At 33.3% G+C, this 27,951-nt stretch overlaps 26 non-coding genes across 26 annotated transcripts; all 26 read right to left on the bottom strand.

Moving 5' to 3' along the window:
• Positions 1–933: 933 nt before the first annotated feature.
• Positions 934–1,007, bottom strand: TRNAI-AAU (transfer RNA isoleucine (anticodon AAU)). Its single transcript has one exon. It is a non-coding gene; the product is annotated as a tRNA-Ile (tRNA).
• Positions 1,008–3,839: 2,832 nt separating this feature from the next.
• On the bottom strand, positions 3,840–3,913 carry TRNAI-AAU (transfer RNA isoleucine (anticodon AAU)). The gene has a single exon. It is a non-coding gene; the product is annotated as a tRNA-Ile (tRNA).
• A 523-nt stretch (positions 3,914–4,436) lies between these two features.
• Positions 4,437–4,510, bottom strand: TRNAI-AAU (transfer RNA isoleucine (anticodon AAU)). The gene has a single exon. It is a non-coding gene; the product is annotated as a tRNA-Ile (tRNA).
• A 523-nt stretch (positions 4,511–5,033) lies between these two features.
• TRNAI-AAU (transfer RNA isoleucine (anticodon AAU)) lies at positions 5,034–5,107 on the bottom strand. The gene has a single exon. It is a non-coding gene; the product is annotated as a tRNA-Ile (tRNA).
• Positions 5,108–5,889: 782 nt separating this feature from the next.
• On the bottom strand, positions 5,890–5,963 carry TRNAI-AAU (transfer RNA isoleucine (anticodon AAU)). The gene has a single exon. It is a non-coding gene; the product is annotated as a tRNA-Ile (tRNA).
• Positions 5,964–6,480: 517 nt separating this feature from the next.
• TRNAI-AAU (transfer RNA isoleucine (anticodon AAU)) lies at positions 6,481–6,554 on the bottom strand. The gene has a single exon. It is a non-coding gene; the product is annotated as a tRNA-Ile (tRNA).
• A 523-nt stretch (positions 6,555–7,077) lies between these two features.
• TRNAI-AAU (transfer RNA isoleucine (anticodon AAU)) lies at positions 7,078–7,151 on the bottom strand. The gene has a single exon. It is a non-coding gene; the product is annotated as a tRNA-Ile (tRNA).
• Positions 7,152–7,927: 776 nt separating this feature from the next.
• On the bottom strand, positions 7,928–8,001 carry TRNAI-AAU (transfer RNA isoleucine (anticodon AAU)). The gene has a single exon. It is a non-coding gene; the product is annotated as a tRNA-Ile (tRNA).
• Positions 8,002–8,524: 523 nt separating this feature from the next.
• On the bottom strand, positions 8,525–8,598 carry TRNAI-AAU (transfer RNA isoleucine (anticodon AAU)). The gene has a single exon. It is a non-coding gene; the product is annotated as a tRNA-Ile (tRNA).
• A 1,379-nt stretch (positions 8,599–9,977) lies between these two features.
• Positions 9,978–10,051, bottom strand: TRNAI-AAU (transfer RNA isoleucine (anticodon AAU)). Its single transcript has one exon. It is a non-coding gene; the product is annotated as a tRNA-Ile (tRNA).
• Positions 10,052–10,574: 523 nt separating this feature from the next.
• TRNAI-AAU (transfer RNA isoleucine (anticodon AAU)) lies at positions 10,575–10,648 on the bottom strand. The gene has a single exon. It is a non-coding gene; the product is annotated as a tRNA-Ile (tRNA).
• A 523-nt stretch (positions 10,649–11,171) lies between these two features.
• Positions 11,172–11,245, bottom strand: TRNAI-AAU (transfer RNA isoleucine (anticodon AAU)). The gene has a single exon. It is a non-coding gene; the product is annotated as a tRNA-Ile (tRNA).
• Positions 11,246–12,027: 782 nt separating this feature from the next.
• On the bottom strand, positions 12,028–12,101 carry TRNAI-AAU (transfer RNA isoleucine (anticodon AAU)). Its single transcript has one exon. It is a non-coding gene; the product is annotated as a tRNA-Ile (tRNA).
• A 782-nt stretch (positions 12,102–12,883) lies between these two features.
• TRNAI-AAU (transfer RNA isoleucine (anticodon AAU)) lies at positions 12,884–12,957 on the bottom strand. The gene has a single exon. It is a non-coding gene; the product is annotated as a tRNA-Ile (tRNA).
• Positions 12,958–14,336: 1,379 nt separating this feature from the next.
• TRNAI-AAU (transfer RNA isoleucine (anticodon AAU)) lies at positions 14,337–14,410 on the bottom strand. Its single transcript has one exon. It is a non-coding gene; the product is annotated as a tRNA-Ile (tRNA).
• A 523-nt stretch (positions 14,411–14,933) lies between these two features.
• Positions 14,934–15,007, bottom strand: TRNAI-AAU (transfer RNA isoleucine (anticodon AAU)). The gene has a single exon. It is a non-coding gene; the product is annotated as a tRNA-Ile (tRNA).
• A 782-nt stretch (positions 15,008–15,789) lies between these two features.
• Positions 15,790–15,863, bottom strand: TRNAI-AAU (transfer RNA isoleucine (anticodon AAU)). The gene has a single exon. It is a non-coding gene; the product is annotated as a tRNA-Ile (tRNA).
• A 1,711-nt stretch (positions 15,864–17,574) lies between these two features.
• Positions 17,575–17,648, bottom strand: TRNAI-AAU (transfer RNA isoleucine (anticodon AAU)). The gene has a single exon. It is a non-coding gene; the product is annotated as a tRNA-Ile (tRNA).
• A 1,114-nt stretch (positions 17,649–18,762) lies between these two features.
• Positions 18,763–18,836, bottom strand: TRNAI-AAU (transfer RNA isoleucine (anticodon AAU)). The gene has a single exon. It is a non-coding gene; the product is annotated as a tRNA-Ile (tRNA).
• A 2,832-nt stretch (positions 18,837–21,668) lies between these two features.
• On the bottom strand, positions 21,669–21,742 carry TRNAI-AAU (transfer RNA isoleucine (anticodon AAU)). The gene has a single exon. It is a non-coding gene; the product is annotated as a tRNA-Ile (tRNA).
• Positions 21,743–22,265: 523 nt separating this feature from the next.
• TRNAI-AAU (transfer RNA isoleucine (anticodon AAU)) lies at positions 22,266–22,339 on the bottom strand. The gene has a single exon. It is a non-coding gene; the product is annotated as a tRNA-Ile (tRNA).
• A 523-nt stretch (positions 22,340–22,862) lies between these two features.
• TRNAI-AAU (transfer RNA isoleucine (anticodon AAU)) lies at positions 22,863–22,936 on the bottom strand. Its single transcript has one exon. It is a non-coding gene; the product is annotated as a tRNA-Ile (tRNA).
• A 782-nt stretch (positions 22,937–23,718) lies between these two features.
• On the bottom strand, positions 23,719–23,792 carry TRNAI-AAU (transfer RNA isoleucine (anticodon AAU)). The gene has a single exon. It is a non-coding gene; the product is annotated as a tRNA-Ile (tRNA).
• A 782-nt stretch (positions 23,793–24,574) lies between these two features.
• On the bottom strand, positions 24,575–24,648 carry TRNAI-AAU (transfer RNA isoleucine (anticodon AAU)). The gene has a single exon. It is a non-coding gene; the product is annotated as a tRNA-Ile (tRNA).
• A 1,379-nt stretch (positions 24,649–26,027) lies between these two features.
• Positions 26,028–26,101, bottom strand: TRNAI-AAU (transfer RNA isoleucine (anticodon AAU)). Its single transcript has one exon. It is a non-coding gene; the product is annotated as a tRNA-Ile (tRNA).
• A 782-nt stretch (positions 26,102–26,883) lies between these two features.
• TRNAI-AAU (transfer RNA isoleucine (anticodon AAU)) lies at positions 26,884–26,957 on the bottom strand. Its single transcript has one exon. It is a non-coding gene; the product is annotated as a tRNA-Ile (tRNA).
• Between the last annotated feature and the right edge of the window lie 994 nt (positions 26,958–27,951).

Below are 27,951 nucleotides of genomic sequence, written 5' to 3'. Positions count from 1 at the left end.
ACTTAGAACCATTAATGTATGTTCTATGTGGTTTAGCAATAAATAACAGTTCATCATCTATATTAAATTAATTCATCTACTCATTCTATCAGCTCCTGCTCAAAGGAAATATAGAGATAAACATCAGACAGAAGAAAATGCTTGTAATAAATGAGAGATTTAGTTACTTAGTGTTAGAACTTACAACCATTAATGGATGTTCAAGGCACTTTAACATTAATATATAATTCCACATCTATATCAAATTGATTCAACTACTAGCAGCTCTTGCTCCAAAGAGATATACAGTTAACAAAGAGACACAAGAAAAAGCATCTTTTTTTTAACACAGAAACTTGGCCTGTACAGGGATGGAACCTGTGACCTTGGCGTTATTAGCACCACGCTCTAACCAACTGAGCTAACAGGCCGCCGTTCGTGCTGGGCTGGGGGACAAGCATATGCAGAACTGCTAATGTCAGTGAACCCCAGATAGATTGAAAGCTTATTTTCAGCTGTTTACCCATAAGGTATATTTATATATTATCGACATGAAGAAACAAATATCACAAAAAAATCAATACAAATGAGATTTTCATTCTTAGTGTTAAAACTTAGAACCATTAATGTATGTTCTATGTGGTTTAGCAATAAATAACAGTTCATCATCTATATTAAATTAATTCATCTACTCATTCTATCAGCTCCTGCTCAAAGGAAATATAGAGATAAACATCAGACAGAAGAAAATGCTTGTAATAAATGAGAGATTTAGTTACTTAGTGTTAGAACTTACAACCATTAATGGATGTTCAAGGCACTTTAACATTAATATATAATTCCACATCTATATCAAATTGATTCAACTAATGATTCTAGCAGCTCTTGCTCCAAAGAGATATACAGATAACAAAGAGACAGAAGAAAAAGCATCTTTTATTTAACACAGAAACTTGGCCTGTACAGGGATCGAACCTGTGACCTTGGCGTTATTAGCACCACGCTCTAACCAACTGAGCTAACAGGCCGCCGCTCGTGCTGGGCTGGGGGACAAGCATATGAAGAATTGCTAATGTCAGTGAACCCCAGATAGTTTGAAAGCTTATTTTCAGCTGTTTACCCATAAGGTATATTTATATATTATCGACATGAAGAAACAAATATCACAAAAAAATCAATACAAATGAGATTTTCAATCTTAGTGTTAAAACTTAGAACCATTAATGTATTTTCCATGTGGTTTAGCAATAAATAACAGTTCATAATCTATATTAAATTAATTCATCTACTCATTCTATCAGCTTCTGCTCAAAGGAAATATAGATTTAAACAAGATACAGAAGAAAATGCATCTATTTCAACATTAAAGCAGCGTTAAGTGTTTGCTTGGAGAGTGGTAGAAAGTATGTTCTTGGCATTTTTAACTTCATGTTCTAACAGAATCAGATAATAGGCTTACTATATTTATAGCATACTACTGAAGAAATAACAGATGATGAAGTGCTACTGATTGTTAACCCGAGATAGATGGAAATCTTATATTCAGCTGTTTACATTCATGGTGTCTTTAAGCATTATCAAAAAATCAAAACTAGACTTTCCTAAATTACTTGTAATAAATGGGAGATTAATTACTTAGTGTTAGAACTTTGAACCATTAATGGATGTTCAAGGCACTTTAACATTAATATATAATTCCACATCTATATCAAATTGATTCAACTAATGATTCTAGCAGCTCTTGCTCCAAAGAGATATACAGATAACAAAGAGACAGAAGAAAAAGCATCTTTTATTTAACACAGAAACTTGGCATGTACAGGGATCGAACCAGTGACCTTGGCGTTATTAGCACCACGCTCTAACCAACTGTGCTAACAGGCCGCCGTTCGTGCTGGGCTGGGGGACAAGCATATGAAGAATTGCTAATGTCAGTGAACCCCAGATAGTTTGAAAGCTTATTTTCAGCTGTTTACCCATAAGGTATATTTATATATTATCGACATGAAGAAACAAATATCACAAAAAAATCAATACAAATGAGATTTTCATTCTTAGTGTTAAAACTTAGAACCATTAATGTATGTTCTATGTGGTTTAGCAATAAATAACAGTTCATCATCTATATTAAATTAATTCATCTACTCATTCTATCAGCTCCTGCTCAAAGGAAATATAGAGCTAAACATCAGAAAGAAGAAAATGCTTGTAATAAATGAGAGATTTAGTTACTTAGTGTTAGAACTTACAACCATTAATGGATGTTCAAGGCACTTTAACATTAATATATAATTCCACATCTATATCAAATTGATTCAACTAATGATTCTAGCAGCTCTTGCTCCAAAGAGATATACAGTTAACAAAGAGACACAAGAAAAAGCATCTTTTTATTAACACAGAAACTTGGCCTGTACAGGGATCGAACCTGTGAGCTTGGCGTTATTAGCACCACGCTCTAACCAACTGAGCTAACAGGCCGCTGTTTGTGCTGGGCTGGGGGACAAGCATATGAAGAATTGCTAATGTCAGTGAACCCCAGATAGTTTGAAAGCTTATTTTCAGCTGTTTACCCATAAGGTATATTTATATATTATCGACATGAAGAAACAAATATCACAAAAAAATCAATACAAATGAGATTTTCATTCTTAGTGTTAAAACTTAGAACCATTAATGTATGTTCTATGTGGTTTAGCAATAAATAACAGTTCATCATCTATATTAAATTAATTCATCTACTCATTCTATCAGCTCCTGCTCAAAGGAAATATAGAGATAAACATCAGACAGAAGAAAATGCTTGTAATAAATGAGAGATTTAGTTACTTAGTGTTAGAACTTACAACCATTAATGGATGTTCAAGGCACTTTAACATTAATATATAATTCCACATCTATATCAAATTGATTCAACTAATGATTCTAGCAGCTCTTGCTCCAAAGAGATATACAGTTAACAAAGAGACACAAGAAAAAGCATCTTTTATTTAACACAGAAACTTGGCCTGTACAGGGATGGAACCTGTGACCTTGGCGTTATTAGCACCACGCTCTAACCAACTGAGCTAACAGGCCGCTGTTCGTGCTGGGCTGGGGGACAAGCATATGAAGAACTGCTAATGTCAGTGAACCCCAGATAGTTTGAAAGCTTATTTTCAGCTGTTTACCCATAAGGTATATTTATATATTATCGACATGAAGAAACAAATATCACAAAAAAATCAATACAAATGAGATTTTCATTCTTAGTGTTAAAACTTAGAACCATTAATGTATTTTCCATGTGGTTTAGCAATAAATAACAGTTCATCATCTATATTAAATTAATTCATCTACTCATTCTATCAGCTTCTGCTCAAAGGAAATATAGATTTAAACAAGATACAGAAGAAAATGCATTTATTTCAACATTAAAGCAGCGTTAAGTGTTTGCTTGGAGAGTGGTAGAAAGTATGTTCTTGGCATTTTTAACTTCATGTTCTAACAGAATCAGATAATAGGCTTACTATATTTATAGCATACTACTGAAGAAATAACAGATGATGAAGTGCTACTGATTGTTAACCCGAGATAGATGGAAATCTTATATTCAGCTGTTTACATTCATGGTGTCTTTAAGCATTATCAAAAAATCAAAACTAGACTTTCCTAAATTACTTGTAATAAATGGGAGATTAATTACTTAGTGTTAGAACTTTGAACCATTAATGGATGTTCAAGGCACTTTAACATTGATATATAATTCCACATCTATATCAAATTGATTCAACTAATCATTCTAGCAGCTCTTGCTCCAAAGAGATATACAGTTAACAAAGAGACACAAGAAAAAGCATCTTTTTTTTAACACAGAAACTTGGCCTGTACAGGGATCGAACCTGTGACCTTGGCGTTATTAGCACCACGCTCTAACCAACTGAGCTAACAGGCCGCTGTTTGTGCTGGGCTGGGGGACAAGCATATGAAGAATTGCCAATGTCAGTGAACCCCAGATAGTTTGAAAGCTTATTTTCAGCTGTTTACCCATAAGGTATATTTATATATTATCGACATGAAGAAACAAATATCACAAAAAAATCAATACAAATGAGATTTTCATTCTTAGTGTTAAAACTTAGAACCATTAATGTATGTTCTATGTGGTTTAGCAATAAATAACAGTTCATCATCTATATTAAATTAATTCATCTACTCATTCTATCAGCTCCTGCTCAAAGGAAATATAGAGATAAACATCAGACAGAAGAAAATGCTTGTAATAAATGAGAGATTTAGTTACTTAGTGTTAGAACTTACAACCATTAATGGATGTTCAAGGCACTTTAACATTAATATATAATTCCACATCTATATCAAATTGATTCAACTAATGATTCTAGCAGCTCTTGCTCCAAAGAGATATACAGTTATCAAAGAGACACAAGAAAAAGCATCTTTTTTTTAACACAGAAACTTGGCCTGTACAGGGATCGAACCTGTGACCTTGGCGTTATTAGCACCACGCTCTAACCAACTGAGCTAACAGGCCGCTGTTCGTGCTGGGCTGGGGGACAAGCATATGAAGAATGGCCAATGTCAGTGAACCCCAGATAGTTTGAAAGCTTATTTTCAGCTGTTTACCCATAAGGTATATGTATATATTATCGACATGAAGAAACAAATATCACAAAAAAATCAATACAAATGAGATTTTCATTCTTAGTGTTAAAACTTAGAACCATTAATGTATTTTCTATGTGGTTTAGCAATAAATAACAGTTTATCATCTATATTAAATTAATTCATCTACTCATTCTATCAGCTTCTGCTCAAAGGAAATATAGAGATAAACATCAGACAGAAGAAAATGCTTGTAATAAATGAGAGATTTAGTTACTTAGTGTTAGAACTTACAACCATTAATGGATGTTCAAGGCACTTTAACATTAATATATAATTCCACATCTATATCAAATTGATTCAACTAATGATTCTAGCAGCTCTTGCTCCAAAGAGATATACAGATAACAAAGAGACAGAAGAAAAAGCATCTTTTATTTAACACAGAAACTTGGCCTGTACAGGGATCGAACCTGTGACCTTGGCGTTATTAGCACCACGCTCTAACCAACTGAGCTAACAGGCCGCTGTTCGTGCTGGGCTGGGGGACAAGCATATGAAGAAGTGGTAATGTCAGTGAACCCCAGATAGTTTGAAAGCTTATTTTCAGCTGTTTACCCATAAGGTATATTTATATATTATCGACATGAAGAAACAAATATCACAAAAAAATCAATACAAATGAGATTTTCATTCTTAGTGTTAAAACTTAGAACCATTAATGTATTTTCCATGTGGTTTAGTAATAAATAACAGTTCATCATCTATATTAAATTAATTCATCTACTCATTCTATCAGCTTCTGCTCAAAGGAAATATAGATTTAAACAAGATACAGAAGAAAATGCATTTATTTCAACATTAAAGCAGCGTTAAGTGTTTGCTTGGAGAGTGGTAGAAAGTATGTTCTTGGCATTTTTAACTTCATGTTCTAACAGAATCAGATAATAGGCTTACTATTTTTATAGCATACTAGTGAAGAAATAACAGATGATGAAGTGCTACTGATTGTTAACCAGAGATAGATGGAAATCTTATATTCAGCTGTTTACATTCATGGTGTCTTTAAGCATTATCAAAAAATCAAAACTAGACTTTCCTAAATTACTTGTAATAAATGGGAGATGAATTACTTAGTGTTAGAACTTTGAACCATTAATGGATGTTCAAGGCACTTTAACATTAATATATAATTCCACATCTATATCACATTGATTCAACTAATCATTCTAGCAGCTCTTGCTCCAAAGAGATATACAGATAACAAAGAGACACAAGAAAAAGCATCTTTTATTGAACACAGAAACTTGGCCTGTACAGGGATCGAACCTGTGACCTTGGCGTTATTAGCACCACGCTCTAACCAACTGAGCTAACAGGCCGCCGTTCGTGCTGGGCTGGGGGACAAGCATATGAAGAATTGCTAATGTCAGTGAACCCCAGATAGTTTGAAAGCTTATTTTCAGCTCTTTACCCATAAGGTATATTTATATATTATCGACATGAAGAAACAAATATCACAAAAAAATCAATACAAATGAGATTTTCAATCTTAGTGTTAAAACTTAGAACCATTAATGTATTTTCCATGTGGTTTAGCAATAAATAACAGTTCATCATCTATATTAAATTAATTCATCTACTCATTCTATCAGCTCCTGCTCAAAGGAAATATAGAGATAAACATCAGACAGAAGAAAATGCTTGTAATAAATGAGAGATTTAGTTACTTAGTGTTAGAACTTACAACCATTAATGGATGTTCAAGGCACTTTAACATTAATATATAATTCCACATCTATATCAAATTGATTCAACTACTAGCAGCTCTTGCTCCAAAGAGATATACAGTTAACAAAGAGACACAAGAAAAAGCATCTTTTTTTTAACACAGAAACTTGGCCTGTACAGGGATCGAACCTGTGACCTTGGCGTTATTAGCACCACGCTCTAACCAACTGAGCTAACAGGCCGCCGTTCGTGCTGTGCTGGGGGACAAGCATATGCAGAACTGCTAATGTCAGTGAACCCCAGATAGATTGAAAGCTTATTTTCAGCTGTTTACCCATAAGGTATATTTATATATTATCGACATGAAGAAACAAATATCACAAAAAAATCAATACAAATGAGATTTTCATTCTTAGTGTTAAAACTTAGAACCATTAATGTATGTTCTATGTGGTTTAGCAATAAATAACAGTTCATCATCTATATTAAATTAATTCATCTACTCATTCTATCAGCTCCTGCTCAAAGGAAATATAGAGATAAACATCAGACAGAAGAAAATGCTTGTAATAAATGAGAGATTTAGTTACTTAGTGTTAGAACTTACAACCATTAATGGATGTTCAAGGCACTTTAACATTAATATATAATTCCACATCTATATCAAATTGATTCAACTAATGATTCTAGCAGCTCTTGCTCCAAAGAGATATACAGATAACAAAGAGACAGAAGAAAAAGCATCTTTTATTTAACACAGAAACTTGGCCTGTACAGGGATCGAACCTGTGACCTTGGCGTTATTAGCACCACGCTCTAACCAACTGAGCTAACAGGCCGCCGCTCGTGCTGGGCTGGGGGACAAGCATATGAAGAATTGCTAATGTCAGTGAACCCCAGATAGTTTGAAAGCTTATTTTCAGCTGTTTACCCATAAGGTATATTTATATATTATCGACATGAAGAAACAAATATCACAAAAAAATCAATACAAATGAGATTTTCAATCTTAGTGTTAAAACTTAGAACCATTAATGTATTTTCCATGTGGTTTAGCAATAAATAACAGTTCATAATCTATATTAAATTAATTCATCTTCTCATTCTATCAGCTTCTGCTCAAAGGAAATATAGATTTAAACAAGATACAGAAGAAAATGCATCTATTTCAACATTAAAGCAGCGTTAAGTGTTTGCTTGGAGAGTGGTAGAAAGTATGTTCTTGGCATTTTTAACTTCATGTTCTAACAGAATCAGATAATAGGCTTACTATATTTATAGCATACTACTGAAGAAATAACAGATGATGAAGTGCTACTGATTGTTAACCCGAGATAGATGGAAATCTTATATTCAGCTGTTTACATTCATGGTGTCCTTAAGCATTATCAAAAAATCAAAACTAGACTTTCCTAAATTACTTGTAATAAATGGGAGATTAATTACTTAGTGTTAGAACTTTGAACCATTAATGGATGTTCAAGGCACTTTAACATTAATATATAATTCCACATCTATATCAAATTGATTCAACTACTAGCAGCTCTTGCTCCAAAGAGATATACAGTTAACAAAGAGACACAAGAAAAAGCATCTTTTTTTTAACACAGAGACTTGGCCTGTACAGGGATCGAACCTGTGACCTTGGCGTTATTAGCACCACGCTCTAACCAACTGAGCTAACAGGCCGCCGTTCGTGCTGTGCTGGGGGACAAGCATATGCAGAACTGCTAATGTCAGTGAACCCCAGATAGTTTGAAAGCTTATTTTCAGCTGTTTACCCATAAGGTATATTTATATATTATCGACATGAAGAAACAAATATCACAAAAAAATCAATACAAATGAGATTTTCATTCTTAGTGTTAAAACTTAGAACCATTAATGTATGTTCTATGTGGTTTAGCAATAAATAACAGTTCATCATCTATATTAAATTAATTCATCTACTTATTCTATCAGCTCCTGCTCAAAGGAAATATAGAGATAAACATCAGACAGAAGAAAATGCTTGGAATAAATGAGAGATTTAGTTACTTAGTGTTAGAACTTACAACCATTAATGGATGTTCAAGGCACTTTAACATTCATATATAATTCCACATCTATATCAAATTGATTCAACTAATGATTCTAGCAGCTCTTGCTCCAAAGAGATATACAGATAACAAAGAGACAGAAGAAAAAGCATCTTTTATTTAACACAGAAACTTGGCCTGTACAGGGATCGAACCTGTGACCTTGGCGTTATTAGCACCACGCTCTAACCAACTGAGCTAACAGGCCGCCGCTCGTGCTGGGCTGGGGGACAAGCATATGAAGAATTGCTAATGTCAGTGAACCCCAGATAGTTTGAAAGCTTATTTTCAGCTGTTTACCCATAAGGTATATTTATATATTATCGACATGAAGAAACAAATATCACAAAAAAATCAATACAAATGAGATTTTCAATCTTAGTGTTAAAACTTAGAACCATTAATGTATTTTCCATGTGGTTTAGCAATAAATAACAGTTCATAATCTATATTAAATTAATTCATCTACTCATTCTATCAGCTCCTGCTCAAAGGAAATATAGAGATAAACATCAGACAGAAGAAAATGCTTGTAATAAATGAGAGATTTAGTTACTTAGTGTTAGAACTTACAACCATTAATGGATGTTCAAGGCACTTTAACATTAATATATAATTCCACATCTATATCAAATTGATTCAACTAATGATTCTAGCAGCTCTTGCTCCAAAGAGATATACAGTTAACAAAGAGACACAAGAAAAAGCATCTTTTTTTTAACACAGAAACTTGGCCTGTACAGGGATCGAACCTGTGAGCTTGGCGTTATTAGCACCACGCTCTAACCAACTGAGCTAACAGGCCGCTGTTTGTGCTGGGCTGGGGGACAAGCATATGAAGAATTGCTAATGTCAGTGAACCCCAGATAGTTTGAAAGCTTATTTTCAGCTGTTTACCCATAAGGTATATTTATATATTATCGACATGAAGAAACAAATATCACAAAAAAATCAATACAAATGAGATTTTCATTCTTAGTGTTAAAACTTAGAACCATTAATGTATGTTCTATGTGGTTTAGCAATAAATAACAGTTCATCATCTATATTAAATTAATTCATCTACTCATTCTATCAGCTCCTGCTCAAAGGAAATATAGAGATAAACATCAGACAGAAGAAAATGCATTTATTTCAACATTAAAGCAGCGTTAAGTGTTTGCTTGGAGAGTGGTAGAAAGTATGTTCTTGGCATTTTTAACTTCATGTTCTAACAGAATCAGATAATAGGCTTACTATATTTATAGCATACTACTGAAGAAATAACAGATGATGAAGTGCTACTGATTGTTAACCCGAGATAGATGGAAATCTTATATTCAGCTGTTTACATTCATGGTGTCTTTAAGCATTATCAAAAAATCAAAACTAGACTTTCCTAAATTACTTGTAATAAATGGGAGATTAATTACTTAGTGTTAGAACTTTGAACCATTAATGGATGTTCAAGGCACTTTAACATTGATATATAATTCCACATCTATATCAAATTGATTCAACTAATCATTCTAGCAGCTCTTGCTCCAAAGAGATATACAGTTAACAAAGAGACACAAGAAAAAGCATCTTTTTTTTAACACAGAAACTTGGCCTGTACAGGGATCGAACCTGTGACCTTGGCGTTATTAGCACCACGCTCTAACCAACTGAGCTAACAGGCCGCTGTTTGTGCTGGGCTGGGGGACAAGCATATGAAGAATTGCCAATGTCAGTGAACCCCAGATAGTTTGAAAGCTTATTTTCAGCTGTTTACCCATAAGGTATATTTATATATTATCGACATGAAGAAACAAATATCACAAAAAAATCAATACAAATGAGATTTTCATTCTTAGTGTTAAAACTTAGAACCATTAATGTATGTTCTATGTGGTTTAGCAATAAATAACAGTTCATCATCTATATTAAATTAATTCATCTACTCATTCTATCAGCTCCTGCTCAAAGGAAATATAGAGATAAACATCAGACAGAAGAAAATGCTTGTAATAAATGAGAGATTTAGTTACTTAGTGTTAGAACTTACAACCATTAATGGATGTTCAAGGCACTTTAACATTAATATATAATTCCACATCTATATCAAATTGATTCAACTAATGATTCTAGCAGCTCTTGCTCCAAAGAGATATACAGTTATCAAAGAGACACAAGAAAAAGCATCTTTTTTTTAACACAGAAACTTGGCCTGTACAGGGATCGAACCTGTGACCTTGGCGTTATTAGCACCACGCTCTAACCAACTGAGCTAACAGGCCGCTGTTCGTGCTGGGCTGGGGGACAAGCATATGAAGAATGGCCAATGTCAGTGAACCCCAGATAGTTTGAAAGCTTATTTTCAGCTGTTTACCCATAAGGTATATGTATATATTATCGACATGAAGAAACAAATATCACAAAAAAATCAATACAAATGAGATTTTCATTCTTAGTGTTAAAACTTAGAACCATTAATGTATTTTCTATGTGGTTTAGCAATAAATAACAGTTTATCATCTATATTAAATTAATTCATCTACTCATTCTATCAGCTTCTGCTCAAAGGAAATATAGAGATAAACATCAGACAGAAGAAAATGCTTGTAATAAATGAGAGATTTAGTTACTTAGTGTTAGAACTTACAACCATTAATGGATGTTCAAGGCACTTTAACATTAATATATAATTCCACATCTATATCAAATTGATTCAACTAATGATTCTAGCAGCTCTTGCTCCAAAGAGATATACAGATAACAAAGAGACAGAAGAAAAAGCATCTTTTATTTAACACAGAAACTTGGCCTGTACAGGGATCGAACCTGTGACCTTGGCGTTATTAGCACCACGCTCTAACCAACTGAGCTAACAGGCCGCTGTTCGTGCTGGGCTGGGGGACAAGCATATGAAGAAGTGGTAATGTCAGTGAACCCCAGATAGTTTGAAAGCTTATTTTCAGCTGTTTACCCATAAGGTATATTTACATATTATCGACATGAAGAAACAAATATCACAAAAAAATCAATACAAATGAGATTTTCATTCTTAGTGTTAAAACTTAGAACCATTAATGTATTTTCCATGTGGTTTAGTAATAAATAACAGTTCATCATCTATATTAAATTAATTCATCTACTCATTCTATCAGCTTCTGCTCAAAGGAAATATAGATTTAAACAAGATACAGAAGAAAATGCATTTATTTCAACATTAAAGCAGCGTTAAGTGTTTGCTTGGAGAGTGGTTGAAAGTATGTTCTTGGCATTTTTAACTTCATGTTCTAACAGAATCAGATAATAGGCTTACTATTTTTATAGCATACTAGTGAAGAAATAACAGATGATGAAGTGCTACTGATTGTTAACCAGAGATAGATGGAAATCTTATATTCAGCTGTTTACATTCATGGTGTCTTTAAGCATTATCAAAAAATCAAAACTAGACTTTCCTAAATTACTTGTAATAAATGGGAGATGAATTACTTAGTGTTAGAACTTTGAACCATTAATGGATGTTCAAGGCACTTTAACATTAATATATAATTCCACATCTATATCACATTGATTCAACTAATCATTCTAGCAGCTCTTGCTCCAAAGAGATATACAGATAACAAAGAGACACAAGAAAAAGCATCTTTTATTGAACACAGAAACTTGGCCTGTACAGGGATCGAACCTGTGACCTTGGCGTTATTAGCACCACGCTCTAACCAACTGAGCTAACAGGCCGCCGTTCGTGCTGGGCTGGGGGACAAGCATATGAAGAATTGCTAATGTCAGTGAACCCCAGATAGTTTGAAAGCTTATTTTCAGCTCTTTACCCATAAGGTATATTTATATATTATCGACATGAAGAAACAAATATCACAAAAAAATCAATACAAATGAGATTTTCAATCTTAGTGTTAAAACTTAGAACCATTAATGTATTTTCCATGTGGTTTAGCAATAAATAACAGTTCATAATCTATATTAAATTAATTCATCTACTCATTCTATCAGCTTCTGCTCAAAGGAAATATAGATTTAAACAAGATACAGAAGAAAATGCATCTATTTCAACATTAAAGCAGCGTTAAGTGTTTGCTTGGAGAGTGGTAGAAAGTATGTTCTTGGCATTTTTAACTTCATGTTCTAACAGAATCAGATAATAGGCTTACTATATTTATAGCATACTACTGAAGAAATAACAGATGATGAAGTGCTACTGATTGTTAACCCGAGATAGATGGAAATCTTATATTCAGCTGTTTACATTCATGGTGTCTTTAAGCATTATCAAAAAATCAAAACTAGACTTTCCTAAATTACTTGTAATAAATGGGAGATTAATTACTTAGTGTTAGAACTTTGAACCATTAATGGGTGTTCAAGGCACTTTAACATTAATATATAATTCCACATCTATATCAAATTGATTCAACTAATGATTCTAGCAGCTCTTGCTCCAAAGAGATATACAGATAACAAAGAGACAGAAGAAAAAGCATCTTTTATTTAACACAGAAACTTGGCCTGTACAGGGATCGAACCTGTGACCTTGGCGTTATTAGCACCACGCTCTAACCAACTGAGCTAACAGGCCGCTGTTTGTGCTGGGCTGGGGGACAAGCATATGAAGAATTGCTAATGTCAGTGAACCCCAGATAGTTTGAAAGCTTATTTTCAGCTGTTTACCCATAAGGTATATTTATATATTATCGACATGAAGAAACAAATATCACAAAAAAATCAATACAAATGAGATTTTCAATCTTAGTGTTAAAACTTAGAACCATTAAAGTATTTTCCATGTGGTTTAGCAATAAATAACAGTTCATAATCTATATTAAATTAATTCATCTACTCATTCTATCAGCTTCTGCTCAAAGGAAATATAGATTTAAACAAGATACAGAAGAAAATGCATCTATTTCAACATTAAAGCAGCGTTAAGTGTTTGCTTGGAGAGTGGTAGAAAGTATGTTCTTGGCATTTTTAACTTCATGTTCTAACAGAATCAGATAATAGGCTTACTATATTTATAGCATACTACTGAAGAAATAACAGATGATGAAGTGCTACTGATTGTTAACCCGAGATAGATGGAAATCTTATATTCAGCTGTTTACATTCATGGTGTCTTTAAGCATTATCAAAAAATCAAAACTAGACTTTCCTAAATTACTTGTAATAAATGGGAGATTAATTACTTAGTGTTAGAACTTTGAACCATTAATGGATGTTCAAGGCACTTTAACATTAATATATAATTCCACATCTATATCAAATTGATTCAACTAATGATTCTAGCAGCTCTTGCTCCAAAGAGATATACAGATAACAAAGAGACAGAAGAAAAAGCATCTTTAATTTAACACAGAAACTTGGCCTGTACAGGGATCGAACCTGTGACCTTGGCGTTATTAGCACCACGCTCTAACCAACTGTGCTAACAGGCCGTTGTTCGTGCTGGGCTGGGGGACAAGCATATGAAGAATTGCTAATGTCAGTGAACCGCAGATAGTTTGAAAGCTTATTTTCAGCTGTTTACCCATAAGGTATATTTATATATTATCGACATGAAGAAACAAATATCACAAAAAAATCAATACAAATGAGATTTTCATTCTTAGTGTTAAAACTTAGAACCATTAATGTATGTTCTATGTGGTTTAGCAATAAATAACAGTTCATCATCTATATTAAATTAATTCATCTACTCATTCTATCAGCTCCTGCTCAAAGGAAATATAGAGATAAACATCAGACAGAAGAAAATGCTTGTAATAAATGAGAGATTTAGTTACTTAGTGTTAGAACTTACAACCATTAATGGATGTTCAAGGCACTTTAACATTAATATATAATTCCACATCTATATCAAATTGATTCAACTAATGATTCTAGCAGCTCTTGCTCCAAAGAGATATACAGTTAACAAAGAGACACAAGAAAAAGCATCTTTTTTTTAACACAGAAACTTGGCCTGTACAGGGATCGAACCTGTGACCTTGGCGTTATTAGCACCACGCTCTAACCAACTGAGCTAACAGGCCGCCGTTCGTGCTGGGCTGGGGGACAAGCATATGAAGAATTGCTAATGTCAGTGAACCCCAGATAGTTTGAAAGCTTATTTTCAGCTGTTTACCCATAAGGTATATTTATATATTATCGACATGAAGAAACAAATATCACAAAAAAATCAATACAAATGAGATTTTCATTCTTAGTGTTAAAACTTAGAACCATTAATGTATGTTCTATGTGGTTTAGCAATAAATAACAGTTCATCATCTATATTAAATTAATTCATCTACTCATTCTATCAGCTCCTGCTCAAAGGAAATATAGAGATAAACATCAGACAGAAGAAAATGCTTGTAATAAATGAGAGATTTAGTTACTTAGTGTTAGAACTTACAACCATTAATGGATGTTCAAGGCACTTTAACATTAATATATAATTCCACATCTATATCAAATTGATTCAACTAATGATTCTAGCAGCTCTTGCTCCAAAGAGATATACAGATAACAAAGAGACAGAAGAAAAAGCATCTTTTATTTAACACAGAAACTTGGCCTGTACAGGGATCGAACCTGTGACCTTGGCGTTATTAGCACCACGCTCTAACCAACTGAGCTAACAGGCCGCCGCTCGTGCTGGGCTGGGGGACAAGCATATGAAGAATTGCTAATGTCAGTGAACCCCAGATAGTTTGAAAGCTTATTTTCAGCTGTTTACCCATAAGGTATATTTATATATTATCGACATGAAGAAACAAATATCACAAAAAAATCAATACAAATGAGATTTTCAATCTTAGTGTTAAAACTTAGAACCATTAATGTATTTTCCATGTGGTTTAGCAATAAATAACAGTTCATAATCTATATTAAATTAATTCATCTACTCATTCTATCAGCTTCTGCTCAAAGGAAATATAGATTTAAACAAGATACAGAAGAAAATGCATCTATTTCAACATTAAAGCAGCGTTAAGTGTTTGCTTGGAGAGTGGTAGAAAGTATGTTCTTGGCATTTTTAACTTCATGTTCTAACAGAATCAGATAATAGGCTTACTATATTTATAGCATACTACTGAAGAAATAACAGATGATGAAGTGCTACTGATTGTTAACCCGAGATAGATGGAAATCTTATATTCAGCTGTTTACATTCATGGTGTCTTTAAGCATTATCAAAAAATCAAAACTAGACTTTCCTAAATTACTTGTAATAAATGGGAGATTAATTACTTAGTGTTAGAACTTTGAACCATTAATGGGTGTTCAAGGCACTTTAACATTAATATATAATTCCACATCTATATCAAATTGATTCAACTAATGATTCTAGCAGCTCTTGCTCCAAAGAGATATACAGATAACAAAGAGACAGAAGAAAAAGCATCTTTTATTTAACACAGAAACTTGGCCTGTACAGGGATCGAACCTGTGACCTTGGCGTTATTAGCACCACGCTCTAACCAACTGAGCTAACAGGCCGCTGTTTGTGCTGGGCTGGGGGACAAGCATATGAAGAATTGCGAATGTCAGTGAACCCCAGATAGTTTGAAAGCTTATTTTCAGCTGTTTACCCATAAGGTATATTTATATATTATCGACATGAAGAAACAAATATCACAAAAAAATCAATACAAATGAGATTTTCAATCTTAGTGTTAAAACTTAGAACCATTAATGTATTTTCCATGTGGTTTAGCAATAAATAACAGTTCATCATCTATATTAAATTAATTCATCTACTCATTCTATCAGCTCCTGCTCAAAGGAAATATAGAGATAAACATCAGACAGAAGAAAATGCTTGTAATAAATGAGAGATTTAGTTACTTAGTGTTAGAACTTTCAACCATTAATGGATGTTCAAGGCACTTTAACATTAATATATAATTCCACATCTATATCAAATTGATTCAACTACTAGCAGCTCTTGCTCCAAAGAGATATACAGTTAACAAAGAGACACAAGAAAAAGCATCTTTTTTTTAACACAGAAACTTGGCCTGTACAGGGATCGAACCTGTGACCTTGGCGTTATTAGCACCACGCTCTAACCAACTGAGCTAACAGGCTGCCGTTCGTTCTGTGCTGGGGGACAAGCATATGCAGAACTGCTAATGTCAGTGAACCCCAGATAGTTTGAAAGCTTATTTTCAGCTGTTTACCCATAAAGTATATTTATATATTATCGACATGAAGAAACAAATATCACAAAAAAATCAATACAAATGAGATTTTCATTCTTAGTGTTAAAACTTAGAACCATTAATGTATGTTCTATGTGGTTTAGCAATAAATAACAGTTCATCATCTATATTAAATTAATTCATCTACTCATTCTATCAGCTCCTGCTCAAAGGAAATATAGAGATAAACATCAGACAGAAGAAAATGCTTGTAATAAATGAGAGATTTAGTTACTTAGTGTTAGAACTTACAACCATTAATGGATGTTCAAGGCACTTTAACATTAATATATAATTCCACATCTATATCAAATTGATTCAACTAATGATTCTAGCAGCTCTTGCTCCAAAGAGATATACAGATAACAAAGAGACAGAAGAAAAAGCATCTTTTATTTAACACAGAAACTTGGCCTGTACAGGGATCGAACCTGTGACCTTGGCGTTATTAGCACCACGCTCTAACCAACTGTGCTAACAGGCCGTTGTTCGTGCTGGGCTGGGGGACAAGCATATGAAGAATTGCTAATGTCAGTGAACCGCAGATAGTTTGAAAGCTTATTTTCAGCTGTTTACCCATAAGGTATATTTATATATTATCGACATGAAGAAACAAATATCACAAAAAAATCAATACAAATGAGATTTTCATTCTTAGTGTTAAAACTTAGAACCATTAATGTATGTTCTATGTGGTTTAGCAATAAATAACAGTTCATCATCTATATTAAATTAATTCATCTACTCATTCTATCAGCTCCTGCTCAAAGGAAATATAGAGCTAAACATCAGACAGAAGAAAATGCTTGTAATAAATGAGAGATTTAGTTACTTAGTGTTAGAACTTACAACCATTAATGGATGTTCAAGGCACTTTAACATTAATATATAATTCCACATCTATATCAAATTGATTCAACTAATGATTCTAGCAGCTCTTGCTCCAAAGAGATATACAGTTAACAAAGAGACACAAGAAAAAGCATCTATTTTTTAACACAGAAACTTGGCCTGTACAGGGATCGAACCTGTGACCTTGGCGTTATTAGCACCACGCTCTAACCAACTGAGCTAACAGGCCGCTGTTTGTGCTGGGCTGGGGGACAAGCATATGAAGAATTGCTAATGTCAGTGAACCCCAGATAGTTTGAAAGCTTATTTTCAGCTGTTTACCCATAAGGTATATTTATATATTATCGACATGAAGAAACAAATATCACAAAAAAATCAATACAAATGAGATTTTCATTCTTAGTGTTAAAACTTAGAACCATTAATGTATGTTCTATGTGGTTTAGCAATAAATAACAGTTCATCATCTATATTAAATTAATTCATCTACTCATTCTATCAGCTCCTGCTCAAAGGAAATATAGAGATAAACATCAGACAGAAGAAAATGCTTGTAATAAATGAGAGATTTAGTTACTTAGTGTTAGAACTTACAACCATTAATGGATGTTCAAGGCACTTTAACATTAATATATAATTCCACATCTATATCAAATTGATTCAACTACTAGCAGCTCTTGCTCCAAAGAGATATACAGTTAACAAAGAGACACAAGAAAAAGCATCTTTTTTTTAACACAGAAACTTGGCCTGTACAGGGATGGAACCTGTGACCTTGGCGTTATTAGCACCACGCTCTAACCAACTGAGCTAACAGGCCGCCGTTCGTGCTGGGCTGGGGGACAAGCATATGCAGAACTGCTAATGTCAGTGAACCCCAGATAGATTGAAAGCTTATTTTCAGCTGTTTACCCATAAGGTATATTTATATATTATCGACATGAAGAAACAAATATCACAAAAAAATCAATACAAATGAGATTTTCATTCTTAGTGTTAAAACTTAGAACCATTAATGTATGTTCTATGTGGTTTAGCAATAAATAACAGTTCATCATCTATATTAAATTAATTCATCTACTCATTCTATCAGCTCCTGCTCAAAGGAAATATAGAGATAAACATCAGACAGAAGAAAATGCTTGTAATAAATGAGAGATTTAGTTACTTAGTGTTAGAACTTACAACCATTAATGGATGTTCAAGGCACTTTAACATTAATATATAATTCCACATCTATATCAAATTGATTCAACTAATGATTCTAGCAGCTCTTGCTCCAAAGAGATATACAGATAACAAAGAGACAGAAGAAAAAGCATCTTTTATTTAACACAGAAACTTGGCCTGTACAGGGATCGAACCTGTGACCTTGGCGTTATTAGCACCACGCTCTAACCAACTGAGCTAACAGGCCGCCGCTCGTGCTGGGCTGGGGGACAAGCATATGAAGAATTGCTAATGTCAGTGAACCCCAGATAGTTTGAAAGCTTATTTTCAGCTGTTTACCCATAAGGTATATTTATATATTATCGACATGAAGAAACAAATATCACAAAAAAATCAATACAAATGAGATTTTCAATCTTAGTGTTAAAACTTAGAACCATTAATGTATTTTCCATGTGGTTTAGCAATAAATAACAGTTCATAATCTATATTAAATTAATTCATCTACTCATTCTATCAGCTTCTGCTCAAAGGAAATATAGATTTAAACAAGATACAGAAGAAAATGCATCTATTTCAACATTAAAGCAGCGTTAAGTGTTTGCTTGGAGAGTGGTAGAAAGTATGTTCTTGGCATTTTTAACTTCATGTTCTAACAGAATCAGATAATAGGCTTACTATATTTATAGCATACTACTGAAGAAATAACAGATGATGAAGTGCTACTGATTGTTAACCCGAGATAGATGGAAATCTTATATTCAGCTGTTTACATTCATGGTGTCTTTAAGCATTATCAAAAAATCAAAACTAGACTTTCCTAAATTACTTGTAATAAATGGGAGATTAATTACTTAGTGTTAGAACTTTGAACCATTAATGGATGTTCAAGGCACTTTAACATTAATATATAATTCCACATCTATATCAAATTGATTCAACTAATGATTCTAGCAGCTCTTGCTCCAAAGAGATATACAGATAACAAAGAGACAGAAGAAAAAGCATCTTTTATTTAACACAGAAACTTGGCATGTACAGGGATCGAACCAGTGACCTTGGCGTTATTAGCACCACGCTCTAACCAACTGTGCTAACAGGCCGCCGTTCGTGCTGGGCTGGGGGACAAGCATATGAAGAATTGCTAATGTCAGTGAACCCCAGATAGTTTGAAAGCTTATTTTCAGCTGTTTACCCATAAGGTATATTTATATATTATCGACATGAAGAAACAAATATCACAAAAAAATCAATACAAATGAGATTTTCATTCTTAGTGTTAAAACTTAGAACCATTAATGTATGTTCTATGTGGTTTAGCAATAAATAACAGTTCATCATCTATATTAAATTAATTCATCTACTCATTCTATCAGCTCCTGCTCAAAGGAAATATAGAGCTAAACATCAGAAAGAAGAAAATGCTTGTAATAAATGAGAGATTTAGTTACTTAGTGTTAGAACTTACAACCATTAATGGATGTTCAAGGCACTTTAACATTAATATATAATTCCACATCTATATCAAATTGATTCAACTAATGATTCTAGCAGCTCTTGCTCCAAAGAGATATACAGTTAACAAAGAGACACAAGAAAAAGCATCTTTTTTTTAACACAGAAACTTGGCCTGTACAGGGATCGAACCTGTGAGCTTGGCGTTATTAGCACCACGCTCTAACCAACTGAGCTAACAGGCCGCTGTTTGTGCTGGGCTGGGGGACAAGCATATGAAGAATTGCTAATGTCAGTGAACCCCAGATAGTTTGAAAGCTTATTTTCAGCTGTTTACCCATAAGGTATATTTATATATTATCGACATGAAGAAACAAATATCACAAAAAAATCAATACAAATGAGATTTTCATTCTTAGTGTTAAAACTTAGAACCATTAATGTATGTTCTATGTGGTTTAGCAATAAATAACAGTTCATCATCTATATTAAATTAATTCATCTACTCATTCTATCAGCTCCTGCTCAAAGGAAATATAGAGATAAACATCAGACAGAAGAAAATGCTTGTAATAAATGAGAGATTTAGTTACTTAGTGTTAGAAATTACAACCATTAATGGATGTTCAAGGCACTTTAACATTAATATATAATTCCACATCTATATCAAATTGATTCAACTAATGATTCTAGCAGCTCTTGCTCCAAAGAGATATACAGTTAACAAAGAGACACAAGAAAAAGCATCTTTTATTTAACACAGAAACTTGGCCTGTACAGGGATGGAACCTGTGACCTTGGCGTTATTAGCACCACGCTCTAACCAACTGAGCTAACAGGCCGCTGTTCGTGCTGGGCTGGGGGACAAGCATATGAAGAACTGCTAATGTCAGTGAACCCCAGATAGTTTGAAAGCTTATTTTCAGCTGTTTACCCATAAGGTATATTTATATATTATCGACATGAAGAAACAAATATCACAAAAAAATCAATACAAATGAGATTTTCATTCTTAGTGTTAAAACTTAGAACCATTAATGTATTTTCCATGTGGTTTAGCAATAAATAACAGTTCATCATCTATATTAAATTAATTCATCTACTCATTCTATCAGCTTCTGCTCAAAGGAAATATAGATTTAAACAAGATACAGAAGAAAATGCATTTATTTCAACATTAAAGCAGCGTTAAGTGTTTGCTTGGAGAGTGGTAGAAAGTATGTTCTTGGCATTTTTAACTTCATGTTCTAACAGAATCAGATAATAGGCTTACTATATTTATAGCATACTACTGAAGAAATAACAGATGATGAAGTGCTACTGATTGTTAACCCGAGATAGATGGAAATCTTATATTCAGCTGTTTACATTCATGGTGTCTTTAAGCATTATCAAAAAATCAAAACTAGACTTTCCTAAATTACTTGTAATAAATGGGAGATTAATTACTTAGTGTTAGAACTTTGAACCATTAATGGATGTTCAAGGCACTTTAACATTGATATATAATTCCACATCTATATCAAATTGATTCAACTAATCATTCTAGCAGCTCTTGCTCCAAAGAGATATACAGTTAACAAAGAGACACAAGAAAAAGCATCTTTTTTTTAACACAGAAACTTGGCCTGTACAGGGATCGAACCTGTGACCTTGGCGTTATTAGCACCACGCTCTAACCAACTGAGCTAACAGGCCGCTGTTTGTGCTGGGCTGGGGGACAAGCATATGAAGAATTGCCAATGTCAGTGAACCCCAGATAGTTTGAAAGCTTATTTTCAGCTGTTTACCCATAAGGTATATTTATATATTATCGACATGAAGAAACAAATATCACAAAAAAATCAATACAAATGAGATTTTCATTCTTAGTGTTAAAACTTAGAACCATTAATGTATGTTCTATGTGGTTTAGCAATAAATAACAGTTCATCATCTATATTAAATTAATTCATCTACTCATTCTATCAGCTCCTGCTCAAAGGAAATATAGAGATAAACATCAGACAGAAGAAAATGCTTGTAATAAATGAGAGATTTAGTTACTTAGTGTTAGAACTTACAACCATTAATGGATGTTCAAGGCACTTTAACATTAATATATAATTCCACATCTATATCAAATTGATTCAACTAATGATTCTAGCAGCTCTTGCTCCAAAGAGATATACAGTTATCAAAGAGACACAAGAAAAAGCATCTTTTTTTTAACACAGAAACTTGGCCTGTACAGGGATCGAACCTGTGACCTTGGCGTTATTAGCACCACGCTCTAACCAACTGAGCTAACAGGCCGCTGTTCGTGCTGGGCTGGGGGACAAGCATATGAAGAATGGCCAATGTCAGTGAACCCCAGATAGTTTGAAAGCTTATTTTCAGCTGTTTACCCATAAGGTATATGTATATATTATCGACATGAAGAAACAAATATCACAAAAAAATCAATACAAATGAGATTTTCATTCTTAGTGTTAAAACTTAGAACCATTAATGTATTTTCTATGTGGTTTAGCAATAAATAACAGTTTATCATCTATATTAAATTAATTCATCTACTCATTCTATCAGCTTCTGCTCAAAGGAAATATAGAGATAAACATCAGACAGAAGAAAATGCTTGTAATAAATGAGAGATTTAGTTACTTAGTGTTAGAACTTACAACCATTAATGGATGTTCAAGGCACTTTAACATTAATATATAATTCCACATCTATATCAAATTGATTCAACTAATGATTCTAGCAGCTCTTGCTCCAAAGAGATATACAGATAACAAAGAGACAGAAGAAAAAGCATCTTTTATTTAACACAGAAACTTGGCCTGTACAGGGATCGAACCTGTGACCTTGGCGTTATTAGCACCACGCTCTAACCAACTGAGCTAACAGGCCGCTGTTCGTGCTGGGCTGGGGGACAAGCATATGAAGAAGTGGTAATGTCAGTGAACCCCAGATAGTTTGAAAGCTTATTTTCAGCTGTTTACCCATAAGGTATATTTACATATTATCGACATGAAGAAACAAATATCACAAAAAAATCAATACAAATGAGATTTTCATTCTTAGTGTTAAAACTTAGAACCATTAATGTATTTTCCATGTGGTTTAGTAATAAATAACAGTTCATCATCTATATTAAATTAATTCATCTACTCATTCTATCAGCTTCTGCTCAAAGGAAATATAGATTTAAACAAGATACAGAAGAAAATGCATTTATTTCAACATTAAAGCAGCGTTAAGTGTTTGCTTGGAGAGTGGTTGAAAGTATGTTCTTGGCATTTTTAACTTCATGTTCTAACAGAATCAGATAATAGGCTTACTATTTTTATAGCATACTAGTGAAGAAATAACAGATGATGAAGTGCTACTGATTGTTAACCAGAGATAGATGGAAATCTTATATTCAGCTGTTTACATTCATGGTGTCTTTAAGCATTATCAAAAAATCAAAACTAGACTTTCCTAAATTACTTGTAATAAATGGGAGATGAATTACTTAGTGTTAGAACTTTGAACCATTAATGGATGTTCAAGGCACTTTAACATTAATATATAATTCCACATCTATATCACATTGATTCAACTAATCATTCTAGCAGCTCTTGCTCCAAAGAGATATACAGATAACAAAGAGACACAAGAAAAAGCATCTTTTATTGAACACAGAAACTTGGCCTGTACAGGGATCGAACCTGTGACCTTGGCGTTATTAGCACCACGCTCTAACCAACTGAGCTAACAGGCCGCCGTTCGTGCTGGGCTGGGGGACAAGCATATGAAGAATTGCTAATGTCAGTGAACCCCAGATAGTTTGAAAGCTTATTTTCAGCTCTTTACCCATAAGGTATATTTATATATTATCGACATGAAGAAACAAATATCACAAAAAAATCAATACAAATGAGATTTTCAATCTTAGTGTTAAAACTTAGAACCATTAATGTATTTTCCATGTGGTTTAGCAATAAATAACAGTTCATAATCTATATTAAATTAATTCATCTACTCATTCTATCAGCTTCTGCTCAAAGGAAATATAGATTTAAACAAGATACAGAAGAAAATGCATCTATTTCAACATTAAAGCAGCGTTAAGTGTTTGCTTGGAGAGTGGTAGAAAGTATGTTCTTGGCATTTTTAACTTCATGTTCTAACAGAATCAGATAATAGGCTTACTATATTTATAGCATACTACTGAAGAAATAACAGATGATGAAGTGCTACTGATTGTTAACCCGAGATAGATGGAAATCTTATATTCAGCTGTTTACATTCATGGTGTCTTTAAGCATTATCAAAAAATCAAAACTAGACTTTCCTAAATTACTTGTAATAAATGGGAGATTAATTACTTAGTGTTAGAACTTTGAACCATTAATGGGTGTTCAAGGCACTTTAACATTAATATATAATTCCACATCTATATCAAATTGATTCAACTAATGATTCTAGCAGCTCTTGCTCCAAAGAGATATACAGATAACAAAGAGACAGAAGAAAAAGCATCTTTTATTTAACACAGAAACTTGGCCTGTACAGGGATCGAACCTGTGACCTTGGCGTTATTAGCACCACGCTCTAACCAACTGAGCTAACAGGCCGCTGTTTGTGCTGGGCTGGGGGACAAGCATATGAAGAATTGCTAATGTCAGTGAACCCCAGATAGTTTGAAAGCTTATTTTCAGCTGTTTACCCATAAGGTATATTTATATATTATCGACATGAAGAAACAAATATCACAAAAAAATCAATACAAATGAGATTTTCAATCTTAGTGTTAAAACTTAGAACCATTAAAGTATTTTCCATGTGGTTTAGCAATAAATAACAGTTCATAATCTATATTAAATTAATTCATCTACTCATTCTATCAGCTTCTGCTCAAAGGAAATATAGATTTAAACAAGATACAGAAGAAAATGCATCTATTTCAACATTAAAGCAGCGTTAAGTGTTTGCTTGGAGAGTGGTAGAAAGTATGTTCTTGGCATTTTTAACTTCATGTTCTAACAGAATCAGATAATAGGCTTACTATATTTATAGCATACTACTGAAGAAATAACAGATGATGAAGTGCTACTGATTGTTAACTCGAGATAGATGGAAATCTTATATTCAGCTGTTTACATTCATGGTGTCTTTAAGCATTATCAAAAAATCAAAACTAGACTTTCCTAAATTACTTGTAATAAATGGGAGATTAATTACTTAGTGTTAGAACTTTGAACCATTAATGGATGTTCAAGGCACTTTAACATTAATATATAATTCCACATCTATATCAAATTGATTCAACTAATGATTCTAGCAGCTCTTGCTCCAAAGAGATATACAGATAACAAAGAGACAGAAGAAAAAGCATCTTTTATTTAACACAGAAACTTGGCCTGTACAGGGATCGAACCTGTGACCTTGGCGTTATTAGCACCACGCTCTAACCAACTGTGCTAACAGGCCGTTGTTCGTGCTGGGCTGGGGGACAAGCATATGAAGAATTGCTAATGTCAGTGAACCGCAGATAGTTTGAAAGCTTATTTTCAGCTGTTTACCCATAAGGTATATTTATATATTATCGACATGAAGAAACAAATATCACAAAAAAATCAAAACAAATGAGATTTTCATTCTTAGTGTTAAAACTTAGAACCATTAATGTATGTTCTATGTGGTTTAGCAATAAATAACAGTTCATCATCTATATTAAATTAATTCATCTACTCATTCTATCAGCTCCTGCTCAAAGGAAATATAGAGATAAACATCAGACAGAAGAAAATGCTTGTAATAAATGAGAGATTTAGTTACTTAGTGTTAGAACTTACAACCATTAATGGATGTTCAAGGCACTTTAACATTAATATATAATTCCACATCTATATCAAATTGATTCAACTAATGATTCTAGCAGCTCTTGCTCCAAAGAGATATACAGATAACAAAGAGACAGAAGAAAAAGCATCTTTTATTTAACACAGAAACTTGGCCTGTACAGGGATCGAACCTGTGACCTTGGCGTTATTAGCACCACGCTCTAACCAACTGAGCTAACAGGCCGCCGCTCGTGCTGGGCTGGGGGACAAGCATATGAAGAATTGCTAATGTCAGTGAACCCCAGATAGTTTGAAAGCTTATTTTCAGCTGTTTACCCATAAGGTATATTTATATATTATCGACATGAAGAAACAAATATCACAAAAAAATCAATACAAATGAGATTTTCAATCTTAGTGTTAAAACTTAGAACCATTAATGTATTTTCCATGTGGTTTAGCAATAAATAACAGTTCATAATCTATATTAAATTAATTCATCTACTCATTCTATCAGCTTCTGCTCAAAGGAAATATAGATTTAAACAAGATACAGAAGAAAATGCATCTATTTCAACATTAAAGCAGCGTTAAGTGTTTGCTTGGAGAGTGGTAGAAAGTATGTTCTTGGCATTTTTAACTTCATGTTCTAACAGAATCAGATAATAGGCTTACTATATTTATAGCATACTACTGAAGAAATAACAGATGATGAAGTGCTACTGATTGTTAACCCGAGATAGATGGAAATCTTATATTCAGCTGTTTACATTCATGGTGTCTTTAAGCATTATCAAAAAATCAAAACTAGACTTTCCTAAATTACTTGTAATAAATGGGAGATTAATTACTTAGTGTTAGAACTTTGAACCATTAATGGGTGTTCAAGGCACTTTAACATTAATATATAATTCCACATCTATATCAAATTGATTCAACTAATGATTCTAGCAGCTCTTGCTCCAAAGAGATATACAGATAACAAAGAGACAGAAGAAAAAGCATCTTTTATTTAACACAGAAACTTGGCCTGTACAGGGATCGAACCTGTGACCTTGGCGTTATTAGCACCACGCTCTAACCAACTGAGCTAACAGGCCGCTGTTTGTGCTGGGCTGGGGGACAAGCATATGAAGAATTGCGAATGTCAGTGAACCCCAGATAGTTTGAAAGCTTATTTTCAGCTGTTTACCCATAAGGTATATTTATATATTATCGACATGAAGAAACAAATATCACAAAAAAATCAATACAAATGAGATTTTCAATCTTAGTGTTAAAACTTAGAACCATTTATGTATTTTCCATGTGGTTTAGCAATAAATAACAGTTCATCATCTATATTAAATTAATTCATCTACTCATTCTATCAGCTCCTGCTCACAGGAAATATAGAGATAAACATCAGACAGAAGAAAATGCTTGTAATAAATGAGAGATTTAGTTACTTAGTGTTAGAACTTTCAACCATTAATGGATGTTCAAGGCACTTTAACATTAATGTATAATTCCACATCTATATCAAATTGATTCAACTACTAGCAGCTCTTGCTCCAAAGAGATATACAGTTAACAAAGAGACACAAGAAAAAGCATCTTTTTTTTAACACAGAAACTTGGTCTGTACAGGGATCGAACCTGTGACCTTGGCGTTATTAGCACCACGCTCTAACCAACTGAGCTAACAGGCTGCCGTTCGTTCTGTGCTGGGGGACAAGCATATGCAGAACTGCTAATGTCAGTGAACCCCAGATAGTTTGAAAGCTTATTTTCAGCTGTTTACCCATAAAGTATATTTATATATTATCGACATGAAGAAACAAATATCACAAAAAAATCAATACAAATGAGATTTTCATTCTTAGTGTTAAAACTTAGAACCATTAATGTATGTTCTATGTGGTTTAGCAATAAATAACAGTTCATCATCTATATTAAATTAATTCATCTACTCATTCTATCAGCTCCTGCTCAAAGGAAATATAGAGATAAACATCAGACAGAAGAAAATGCTTGTAATAAATGAGAGATTTAGTTACTTAGTGTTAGAACTTACAACCATTAATGGATGTTCAAGGCACTTTAACATTAATA

The sequence above is a fragment of the Triturus cristatus genome, chromosome 5_1 (genome assembly GCF_964204655.1).
Source record: "Triturus cristatus chromosome 5_1, aTriCri1.1, whole genome shotgun sequence".
Lineage (NCBI taxonomy): Eukaryota > Metazoa > Chordata > Amphibia > Caudata > Salamandridae > Triturus > Triturus cristatus.
This window is presented reverse-complemented; position numbering and strand designations above follow the sequence as displayed.